At 46.0% G+C, this 11,429-nt stretch overlaps 1 long non-coding RNA gene across 2 annotated transcripts; it reads right to left on the bottom strand.

Moving 5' to 3' along the window:
- Positions 1 to 1,741: 1,741 nt before the first annotated feature.
- LOC119395732 (uncharacterized) lies at positions 1,742 to 10,107 on the bottom strand. 2 transcript variants are annotated; one of them, XR_005184302.2, is made up of 3 exons: positions 9,880 to 10,106; positions 5,372 to 5,558; positions 1,742 to 1,845 (listed from the first exon to the last, which is right to left on the bottom strand). It is a non-coding gene; the product is annotated as an uncharacterized LOC119395732 (long non-coding RNA). The 2 variants fall into 2 exon arrangements; XR_005184303.2 differs by lacking the exon at positions 1,742 to 1,845 and adding an exon at positions 2,467 to 2,583 and having other exon boundaries at positions 9,880 to 10,107.
- Between the last annotated feature and the right edge of the window lie 1,322 nt (positions 10,108 to 11,429).

Genomic DNA, 11,429 nt, shown 5'->3' with positions numbered 1-11,429 from the left:
ACAGGGGTCTCAAACTCACATCAGCTATCGGACTGCAGTTATGAAATTTAATCTTACAAAGGGCAGTGACAGTGAAAATGTCAGAACTGCGTGGGGAGGGAGTGGGGGAGTGTAAGTAAAATGTCAGCTAACATTGCCATTTGAAGGGAAGCCTTTCCCATATCTCTCATATTGGTCATTTCTTAAGGGTATTTGGCATCAGGAATAGAGAAACATGTCTATACCGATCTCCACAATGACTAATATCTGGACGCCGATCCTTAAGTTTAGTTTTTGTTCTGCGGTGATGTTTCAACACAAGGTGACCGCATGAGGTGTCTGATGAATAAAAGATGCTTATGACCATTCGCATTTGTGTGGCTTACCCGAACAAAGTGTTATTAATCACGACAGGCAAGAAAATAATGCCAGCACCATTTAGCAAAGTCACAAAAGTCATCAAAAAATATGGGAAAACTGTCATGCGTGGGCTACGGGCTGCTAGCGAAAGGTTGGCGGGCTGCATGCGGCTGAGACCCATGCTCTAGAAGATGATGGCAGGACTTTTTCACTGCTCGCCAGATGCATAAATAACGCCAGGCCTGTGCAGAAAGCACAGCACAGTCACAGCAAAAGTTGGAAGAGCAGCACTTCTACAGTCCGTTGTAAATTCTCTTGGGGCTACTAATACAAGTACACATGCCACTACACCATAAATAATAATTTTGTCAAGTTGGGAAGCACCGACTGCGCCATTATTTATCATTCTGCGGAGAAGCAAGGTACCCGTTACACATCTGCAAGGCATTATGTGCACTCTGTTGATGCTGTGGCTGATGTTGATGAAGATATTATGCCAGAGCCTTTTGCAATGAGTTGGAAGCATTCAATGACCCACTAGTTACGCAATTCACATTGTGCAACACCTGTCTACACAATTTGCATTGGGTGACGCCTGGTTCTTATTTTACTCTTCTACCACACTATATTACACATGTTAATGTCGTTTCTTCCCGGCATGAAGCCTGTGTAGGGTCTTTATGCAAAGAAGTTTGAAGCAGTGGCATGGCTCTGTGGTAGAACACTGGGCTACCACGGAGAGGGTCCAGGTTCGAGCCCCGTTCCATACTAGATATTTTTTCAAAATTCATTTTTTTATCTTATTTTGCATGATAGTGGTTACGGATATCGCCGGCAGCAGACAACTATGGCGCCAAAAACGGCCATTGTTGTGATCTCATAACAGATTTCGCTGTAGAAAGCTATGCCTCATTTGATGAGTTTCGAGTGGTTTTACTAGAAGCTTGGGATTTCTTTCTTTCCTATAGTGTTATAATGCCAGCGCATGTGGTGCATTTCAAACCTGATTTGTATATCGAGGAACCATCTACGCATCTAAAACAAGCTAATATGTCAAAGCCCTTCATTTAGTGGGCTAATTTACAATCGCCTACTGCCAGGAACAGGTCAGAGCATACTGGAGTGATACAAGAACTGATACAAGAACGTATATGTTGACATCGAGCACCACCCCTACACACACAGACACAAACACACAAACAAAAAAGATCCTGGCATAATGTGCATATGATCTCACATCTTTCTTGTTAATCTCAACTGCTGACAAGTTAGGGTTGCCCTCTCCTTTGAAACCGAAAAGGTCCGACTGGGTTGATATTAAGGCATTTTATTACCTCACATGAGCTTGTGTCACCGGCCCTAGCACCTGCAGAACGTAATGCTGCTCAGGAATCCAGGTTTCTGATTTTGTACTTTTCAGGGTGTAATATCTTTTTCTCCATGTTTTATAATTTTTTTCCTAAAGCTTATTTTTATTTTTGGCCTGATCCAGCTCTGGCTGTTGACCTGCAACATCAAGGGGATGTGGCCACAGGCATTATGATCATCATCATGTGCTGATCGTGAAATCGTGAAAAGAGACAAAGTAGGATATTAATAGTGTCAAGCACGCAACACGACAGAGATGAAACATGGAGTAACACAAACACTCTCTGTCTTGTCTCAGTCTTAATAGTTCCACGCTTAACACTATGAATACGTCGCACCAACAAGACCAAAAATCTACCCTTGCTAAGTGTAGGTTATTTCGTGTTTTTCCCTTCTTGTTTGCAACAAAACAGGTAGAATCCCATTGGTTTAATGAGAAAGCTTTTATTGGTAGAAGAAAAAAGAGAGAGAATGCAAGCTATCATGGTATAGACCCTTATTCCAAGGTCAGCTCACTGGACTTTTTGTCCAAGAGAGCCAGGTAGCTATGTCATCTCCTCTTTGGAAGCCATGCTTCATGCAGCTGCCTTTTCTGCTGTATGCGGCATGCTGCGGAAGAGGCATATCCAGAGGCCTTTTGAAGCACTTGAATGTGGTATGTTTAACTGCAGGTGCGTCTGCACACCGTGAACATACTTATGCAAATCGTGCAGGATAGATTCCAATTAAATAATGAATTAGGACAGGTACGTGCCTGAATTCAGCATCCGACTAATGAAGGGTTAACTCTTTGTTAGGGTTTAACTCTTTGGCTGCAGTTGTGACTCCAGAGCGCCAAGTTTCGACTGACTGATCATTTGGACATACATACCCCAACTGCAACCACAAGCAAGAACTGCCATTAGTGCCGACAGAGATATAGGTAGGTCCACAGAAACAATTAGTGTCATTACTGATGTGTATTAGAGTCATAACTTGTTAAATCATTGCAGCTTGGCTAAAGCAAATTCATTATTGCAATATGTTCAAACTTCAAAAGTAATCTAAACTAAAAATTTTCCCATGTCTTTGCATGGGACAACACTATATGAAGACAAAGCATACTGAAAAACACAGCTGTATATACTATGTAAATGTTAAGAAATGTCAAGCATTTCTTTACCTGAGGCAGTAAAACTGTATACTTTTTAGATTGGCAGCACTACCAGTGGCAGGACAGTCAAAACAGGAGACAGGGAAAGCTTCACCTAAAACTGACTCCTCAGTTTAACCTTTATTACTGAGCCCTTGGCTGCAGTTAGAGAACAGCAAAATAAATGTGCAGTTCTTGTTGGTGTAGTGTATCATGTGAACATTATTTCCTTCACCACTTTCTGTGCAGGCCCAAGAACATGCATACCAATAGACCTTTTTCAAGCACACGAGCGCCACCAACGGGCGCGCAAGCGCTCATGGGATGTGTACGCCGCAGCAGCCGCCGCGACGTGCGCGCATGTCTCGCGCTGTAGCTTTCCACTTGCGCCATGCCAGGACTTCTTAGACACAGTGAATTTAGCAAGGAGCAACATGTTACTGCGCAATTCAATCCCGAACTTAAGTGCTTAGCTGCGACGGCCTCTCGACGATTTGCATCTCTCCCACTGTTGGACCAGTTGAGCTAGAGTTACTGTATATGCTACCTTTAAGCATACACAGTAACTCTAAGTTGAGCAGCTCAGACGCGTCACCTTTTATTTATTTTTTTAGCCCCACTGCGCCTTACGGCATAAATAAAAAAATACAGCTCGGCTGTTTACGAAATGCAGGAGCGGTCTATGATTCTCGGATGCATTTGGAATCAACGTCCATTGACACTGTCGACGACTACAGCGTGAGGTTCTGATATCTGAAGAGTACACTAGAAAGCGTACTCGGCATTTGGGGAAATGGGCTACATCCATTGCGTCGCTCGCACCATATATGTAACGAACTATAAGTGCCTACTAACCTTCGTTGGTGCTATAGCTACAGGTTGGAATAATACTTAGAGCGAAAAAAGAATGGAACAGTACAAGGAAGGAAATGCACAAACCAGCGCTCACACACAACTGAAAGATTATTGCATGCGTGAAAAAAAGCATTAAAAAATGTGAGTGCGTCGCGCGTGTCATAAAGAGGTACGAAAAGTCAAACAACCAAGGCGTGTGCTTACAGTCGATTAATAAAGTAGAATTCCTTGTCTTGTAACGACTGAGAAGGTTGACTGACACAAAGTGTGGCATTATTTGTGGCATGATATGCCACCGAAATTTCTCGCGTTCTCCGATTAGGTTGATGGTACAAAATTACTGTGCTTTCGAAGATGGGATTACATTTTCATGACTGATATAGAGAGGCGAGATGAGACAGCTCCATTCAATGAGTTTCGATGTACGCTGAGGCGCGTATACGTATTAATACATCGACCAGTCTGGCCGATGTACATGTGGACACAAGAAAGATAAATTTATGGTTAACTCCTGCACAATTTACAAAACAAGTGGCATGCCTCTGACCGCATTTTTCTTTGCCAACCGCAGACCCCTGCGACCTTAATGCGACTGAGCTTATTTGGGGCGGTAAACACAACCTTCACCCCCGCATCCCTTCCCTACGTTCTTCAGGCCATGCGACTGAAGAACTTCTTATACATACGTGGAATAACTGCAGTATTTCTAGTTTATTATTTATGGATGCAGAACGTCCGTGTTAATCTTTCTTTGCCATGCGAATAGATTTTCGCGAACTGATACAACGATACGCAGGATATCCCGCCTCTTTGATCACTTTGCGGCTGGAAACTACTGCTCATCTTATGTGCGCAAGTTTTTTTCCAATGCCTTGCGTAATCATGACATCACAATTCCTCGTTTAACAAGATTCGAATGCGCCGACGCGAAATTGAACACCGATTTCAATGAACGCAGGCTATAGTGCCCGCGAACATGCTCCGCAGTTAAACTTATAAGCACGTATCAAGAAACTGTAAATTATCAGAGCAAGGCATCTCACAAGTGAATTCTAGTCCAATCCCTTTTTCTTTAAACATGTTTAGGATGTGCTCACTTCTTTGTACAGCGCATGACTTGTCAATTAAAATAATATAATAATCTGTATACCTGAACACTGTAACACCTCTCTACAGTTTGATTAAACCCTATCACGAGCCACTATGGCATTAAATGCCGTAGTGGCTTGTGAACAAGTAATCATTGAATAAATACGAATTCGGTGTTCCAGCTCACATTGCTCACGATAGCACGTTTTTACTGCATTATACCGGCACGTGATAACTCGCATGCCGCTTAACTGCTAGATCCAGTATACATCCGCTCGGTGATATACCTACACTGACTGCATCATTTCTTTTGCATTTCATGCGTAGAGATACATGCAGGTGCGTTCAGACGGGTAGCATTTAGTATTTAATAATAGTCAACCAGTGGTGACGTGTTTTTTTTTTGTTTGGTGCTCCCACGGCGCCAACGAGCAGCGAGCGACGGAACAGCGGGCGGGCTCGCCGTACACACTTTTCCCATAGTGCTTCGCGCGCCCTCGGGGGGTTCTGGGATTGCTTGAAAAAGGTCTATTCCTGGAGGCCCAGGTACGGCGTGTGCCTGCCATGAATGCACACAATCCGGCTTACCTCGAGATCCTGAAGGGCCTTGGAGAGGAGCTGGCTCGTGTGCAAAACAGCACGGATGGAACTACGCTGATGCTGGCACTCAAGGCTACCGCTGCAGGAAGACGTCGCCGGGCTCGTCAGATACGAGTGCAGCCAACCAGCATTGCCAAGCGTCGGCCAAGGCTCACGAGGGGGTCTAAGAGGATGCCTGCAAGGCGCCCAGTAGTTGAGCCAGCTGCCAACAGGCCAAAGAAGAGGCCCCATTCTCTCAAGCTAAACGTCGAGCAGAATGTGCCCAGTGCAAGGCTGCATTGAATGGTCGCTGCCTCCCGCCTAATGGGTTTTATGGCAGCCCTAGGCACAGTGCCAGCCTGGTTTCAATAACAACCTTTCTAGGGTTTTATGCGCCAAAACCGTGATGTGATTGTGAGGCACACCGTAGTGGGTGACTTTGGATCAATTTAGGCCACATGGGATTCTTTAACATGCACCTAAATCTAAGCAAAGGAGCTGCTCATCATACAGGCTGCTCATCGCCGACACTGCACTTAGGTGCTTCACCTATCCTTGAATCAAAGTGAGGACAACGACTTCTCACGTTGGCTGTTGTGACATCATACCCCTACAATTGGTGACCTTAGCCACAGGCGCAAGCATCTGGTTCTGCACTGCTACCACAGTATCATGCATACAGTCATGTTAAAGAATGGCACCTACTAACGGACAAGCCTTGGCTCCTCCAGCTGTGGCCCATTCAAGTCACGCTGTCAAGTCATGTTGTCATGCAGTCACAATGTGGTATTCCATGATGATTGACTTTTGCTATGCCTTACCGTTAGGAGCTACTGTGGTCCTCAGTGCTGTCAGCCCTCATCACTGAGGGCTGACTGAATTTTTGATGTACCACAAGAGCGCCCAGACGTAGGCGGCTAGACAGATACGTAGATAGACAAGCTCAAATAGCCTGCAGTCTGCTAAGAAATGCTTCGCATTTCAAATGGGGCAGCTAAGCAAAATGAACAAATGTAACAAAAGTAACTCACAAAAGCGAAAGAGGTCAAGGTTCAGTTACTCCAGATGTAAGCAACATAACCCTGGTTGCACAGCCTAGTTGCACGGCAGCAGTGACCACAATGCCAGTAAGACAGAAAAGGAGACCAGTGAACAGACCTCAGAGCATGTCTTTCCTTGAACATGTCGACCCCTGTTCTAGAATACTACAGTGGTCTTGATGCTGTGAGAACAAAAGCAGAAATAGTAATCATGTCAAATATAACACCTTTCTGCTTCCTTTGTCTTGATGGCGAGTTTCTCTGAGATCTTTTGTTATCAGTAGGGGTGTGCAAATAGTGAATTTCATCTTGAATCGAATAGTGCCAAATAGTGGCCGAAAATGTCAAATATAGATATCGAATACAGAATGTTTTATTTGAAACTGAAAGAAAGAACAAGGAAATAAAATCTGCTCATGTCTTCGAACACATAATGCGGTGTGTGACTACTACCGAAAGACTATGAATTGTCATGACACAAGCAGTTTCACATGACCTGGCTTCAGGCTCTCTTGCCGCGATGTTAAGGTGTTTCCTGCAGTTCACTGGGTAATCAACTAAAACTTTTCGCTGTTCACTGGGTACCTTAATAGCAGGGATGGGAAGGTATCACAAAGCGATTCTGGCGACACCTCGATAAAGTGCAGCTCCGTGCTCTTTGCAGTATGTTAAAGGATCATCCTTTCTTGTGATTAGGGGCTCATTGAAGTATTTGTGAACCTCTTGCCTATAAGACCTGAGCTCAGTGTGCTGGTTATTTTTGGTTGCCAGCAGTTCAAGTCTCACAGAATTTCCCTGGCCACTAGCCATGAGGCGTGGAAAAAACATAATCTTTTTTTAAAATGAACATGTACTCACTTTTGAACCAGCATATCGATGAAAGTTTTAACGAAAGGTGAAAATTTAATGAAGTTTAGCGACTTTAGCGTTAGTTTTTGCCATCCCACCCTAATCAAATTGCACTATTAACCTTTGTCGCGTCTTTGATATTCGTCGTGTTGAATTATTCAAAACTTCAAATACTAGCTATTCAAAAGTCAAAACGAATTATTCTATTTGAATTCGAAACTTGAATATTTGCACATCCCTAGTTATCACTTTGCCGGAGTGCGGTTGCACATTTCCAGTTGTCTTCTGAACTTCAAAGCACTACAGAATTTTCTGTCATCTTTGCTCTGCACACATTTACAAGTTATTTACCTTGCTTCAATAAACATTAATGTCTGTGTGTGTATATATATATATAAAACATGTTTATGCTTGTGATATACCAATAAACCAAAAACCTCTTTTGCTTGGATGTGGGCGCAAAAAGACAAGGACGAAGGTGTGTGTGTCTTCTTCCCTTCGTCCTTGTCTTTTTGCGCCCACATCCAAGTACCATGACAGACCAACAAGCCCGCATCGCTACCCTCGTCTCTTTTGCTTGTTCTTACTTCATGGGACACTTTTCTTGTTAATAAATTGTTATCCCTTGTTTTGTTCTTTTTTTCTGCATGGGTACAGTGATCACTACAGTGGCGGACGTGATTTTAGTAAGCCTCCCTCTAATATATATTTTTACAGTGATGAAGCGTTAAAGTGTTGACATCATGGAGAGTAGAGCCGTATAGAGTGCACTCGACAATTTCATGGAGGAGGGTTGCACAATACTGCCAGATCACACAATATACAGCGGGAGGAAAGAAAGCTGAAGCCACAAACGAGTGCGGATAAGTGCGAGTCTCCCTTGCCTTCACTGGAACACAGAGCCGTATTGCGGTGAAGCCATGAAAAAAAGCACATACTCGAAGAGCTCCCTATTTTAAGTTCAATTTCCTCCCCTTAAATTTATTCCACTAAAGGCAGTGCTTTAGGGCTGCGTGCTTTTCTTTTATCTTTTAGCTTCGCAAGCTTGGAAGCGGCAGCACGATAAAGTTTGCGCGCAGGCTTTTATGGTCGCACGCTTGCATCGCCACTAGCTAGTGAAAGCTGCGCTTGCTGCCCGAGCAACGTTCGTAGCCTTAGATATACTGACAGTATCAGAAACGCGCTTTTTAATTGATCCATGCTGAGCAGCAACAAAAAAACGCCAGGCCTGCGCTGAAATCGCAGCACAGTCACAGCGAAAGCTGGAATAGCGGCGTTTCTAGAGCCCGTTGTAAGCTCTCTTGGGGCTACAAAGAAGTACACTAGAAAAGTACCCACTACGCCATAAATCACAATTTTTGTGAAGTTGGAGAGCACTTACTAAGCCATTATTCGTCATTCTGCAGAGAAGCGAGGCACCAGCTACACGTATGTAAGGCATTATGTGCACTTTGTTGACGCGACGACTGATGACGATGAAGAATTATGGCTCAGCCCTTTCTAATGGGTTGGAAGCTTTAAACGGCCCACCAGTTATGTAATTTGCATTAGGTGACGCCCGCTCGCTATTTCCCTTTCCCGTCATGCTGTATAACATAGGCTGACGTGGGAGAGATACGGAGGGGGGGGGGGGGCGAACAACGTTACTGAGACCCCGAGGAAATAGATCATGCGCTTACGGGCTTCCTTGGCAACCCATACAAGTGCACTTGCGAGGAACCCACTACGCTGTAAATCATTGCAATTTTACTGAGACCGAAATAAAGTTTATTCATCCATCCATCCATCCATCCATCCATCCATCCATCCATCCATCCATCCATCCATCCATCCATCCATCCATCCATCCATTCATCCATCCATCCATCCATCCATCCATCCATCCCGAGGAAATGAATCATGCGCTTATGGGCTTCCTTGGCAACCAATACAAGTCAACTTGCGAGGAACCCACTATGCTCTAAATCATTGTTTTTTACTGAGACCCCGAGGAAATGGATCATGCGCTTATGGGCTTCCTTGGCAACCAATACAAGTGCACTTGCGAGGAACCCACTACGCTATAAATCATTGTAATCTTTTAGAAGTAGGGCAGCAGGCACTGTGCCATTTTTCGTCATTCTACGGAGAGCCGTGGTACCTGCTAAACGCATGTATGACATTATGCGCACTTTGTTGATGCTGTGCCTGATGACGACGAAGAATTACGGCAGAGCCCTTTGTAATGGGTTGGAAGCATTCAACAACCTACTCGTTGCGCAATTCGCATTGTGTGACGCCTGGTTACAGAATTCGCGTTGTGCGACGCTTGGTGTTTATTTTACTCTTCGACCACGCTATATTGCATATGCTAATGTGGTTCCTTCCCGACATGAAGCCCGTATAGCACCTTTTTGCAGAGCAGTTTCAAGCACCGGCATAGCTTAGAGGTTGAATACTGGGCTCCCACGCAGAGGGCCCAGGTTCGAACCTCATTCCATCCTGGAATTTTTTTCTTATTTCGTTTTTTTTTTCTTATTTCGAGCGATACTGGTTACGGACACCGGCGGCGGCGGCGGCGGCGGACAACTACGGCGCCAAAAACGGCCGGTGAAATGATCTCATAACAGCTTTCGCTGTAAAACTTACCAAGTGGAGTAGAGCAATGTCCGTCGCGTTGTTCTTCGCTGCAGGCTGTGTGTGTCCGCTTCAATGCATCCTGGACGAGACGGCTTTCGGCAGCGAGAAGTGTGCGCACAGCGTCTCTCGAAGCACTTACTGTCTGTTCACGAGTATCCGATTCATTCGTAAGGCGTTTGCTATGGTCGCATCGTCCAGGCATGGAGAGCCAGGCACAGGGGCGGTCGCGCGGTCGCTATGTTTCCGCTGATACGAAAACACGGGGACTGGCAGCCGCCTGACACAATTTGGCCGGCCAAAATGCATAGCCCCAGAGAGCGCCGTGGCGCGGTGCATTGTGGGGGGGGGGGGGGGTATTCGCTCGCCTTTGTAAATGCGCGCCCAGGCGAACCAGTGGCGCTCACTCGAAAACCGGCCCATCTGCTTTGCATGTGGTTATGCCTGTCACGTGGCACGTTACCGCCATCGCATGCAGCCACCTCGAATCGCGTCACCCGTCACCAGCCAGTCCAGCCGTGCATTCTGCGACCTGCCTATGTCACCGACGCTCTCCGTCTCCACGGCGTCGCTCAGCGTAGCCAATGCGGCCACGTTCTGTCGCACGAGAGCAGGAATACTAGTCGTCGCAGTCTACGAGGAAGGGCTGCAACGCTATCGAACTGTAAAAGCCCTAAGCGAAGTCCATCGAATGTCATAGACGTGTTCTTGTACCGTGTTCGCGCATCTGCCCTTATCGACACTGGAGCCGCCGTATCCGTTATGGAAGCAAAACTTAGCCGCTTACACGGAAAACTGACGACGCCACATTCTGGGATGTCCCTCCGTACCGCCAGCTCCACGATTATTAGGCCTACAGCAGTATGCACTGTTCGGGTCATCATTCAGGACGTTCTGTATGACGTCAAGTTCATCATGATTGCTGTATGCTCCCACGACGTCATACTGGGATGAGAATTTCTCGCCCGCCACGACGCCATAATTCACTGCGCACTAGCCGCCATCGAACTCTCACTGTTCTCGCATGTGACACCGGCAGACAGTCCATCGGCATTCACCAAGATCCTCGTCAAAGACGATACCAAAGTGCCTCCAAGCTCGTCGACGGCCGTGCCAGTTTACTGCGCCGGTCTCTGCGACACCATTGCACTGATTTCGCCATCTGGCCGCGTTTGCACTAGGAAAAGGTGGCTGGTACCTTTCGCGACCGTGCAAGTCACCCAGGCTAGCACCGCTATTTTTGCCACCACCCTATCCCCGCACATTGTTATGTTGGTGAGAGGGAAATGTCTCGACAGAGTGGAGCCCCTTGAAGACGCACAAGTTCTGTAAGCACGCGATGACTTGCACTGCACCAGTTCCCGTACCATCAGTGCTGTTTCCATGTCTGAATCATGACCCGCTGATGTATTTGGTCCCTTCATTCCTTACAACCTTACGTCGGTCCAGCATTCTCAGCTTCCGTGCCTGTTGGAAGAATTTCGTTCTTCTTTCGATGTCGGGCAAAATTCTCTCAGCCGCACGTCCGCTGTTACGCATCGCATCAACATTGGCGCCCAATC

Source organism: Rhipicephalus sanguineus, chromosome 6 (genome assembly GCF_013339695.2).
Source record: "Rhipicephalus sanguineus isolate Rsan-2018 chromosome 6, BIME_Rsan_1.4, whole genome shotgun sequence".
NCBI classification, from domain to species: Eukaryota; Metazoa; Arthropoda; class Arachnida; order Ixodida; family Ixodidae; genus Rhipicephalus; species Rhipicephalus sanguineus.
The sequence above is the reverse complement of the archived record's forward strand: the minus strand, read 5'-3'. Positions and strand labels throughout refer to the sequence as shown.